This window comes from Octopus bimaculoides, chromosome 10 (genome assembly GCF_001194135.2).
Source record: "Octopus bimaculoides isolate UCB-OBI-ISO-001 chromosome 10, ASM119413v2, whole genome shotgun sequence".
Classification (NCBI taxonomy): Eukaryota; Metazoa; Mollusca; class Cephalopoda; order Octopoda; family Octopodidae; genus Octopus; species Octopus bimaculoides.
In genome coordinates, this window is record NC_068990.1 from 21,827,539 (window position 1) to 21,828,294 (window position 756).

The following is a 756-nucleotide window of genomic DNA, read 5'->3' on the forward strand; positions in this document are numbered from 1 at the left end:
TATATATATATATATATATATGCACTCACACACAACTAACCAGCTTTACATACTTAACTACCTACTTACCTACCTACCTATCTACCTACCTATCTACCTACTTAAATACATACTTACATACATACATACATACATACATACATACACACATACATACATACATAACAGCATAATATTTGCACGAGACAACGGCAGGAGCAGCGTTTGTTATTCTCGTGAGATTGGAATGCCGTCTAAATATCCGTTGTCCACGATCTTTGCTCGCCGAAGAGATTTCCCTCCGAATGTACCCATTTAGCATCTGACTCCTTATTAAGGAGAAACGCTTCCGGATAATTATTACGGGTGCATAAACATGTGTATAAACACATTAATAAAGACTATCACCTATTTTCATTGGAATATATCCTCCATGTTTCCACTCTCTATTTCCGTTCATTATGTTTTCTCACTGCATATATTTTTTAATATATATTTATTTATTATTATGTATTAAAGGAGTTTGGTAGTTTGTGTTTGTGGTTTTGTCTTATTACTTCGTGTTTTCAGAATTTTTATTTTATTTATATTGTAAGAGCTGCTTTCTTTTATATTTAAGTATACTGCTGTTGTACGTTCGTGTACAATCATGCACAAACAGGGAATAATACACATATACGCTCAGGCACAATGAAATAGAGCCCAAATATGCACAATCGCACTGCTGTACACACAACACAAACACATATACATACATGTATATATATATATATATAT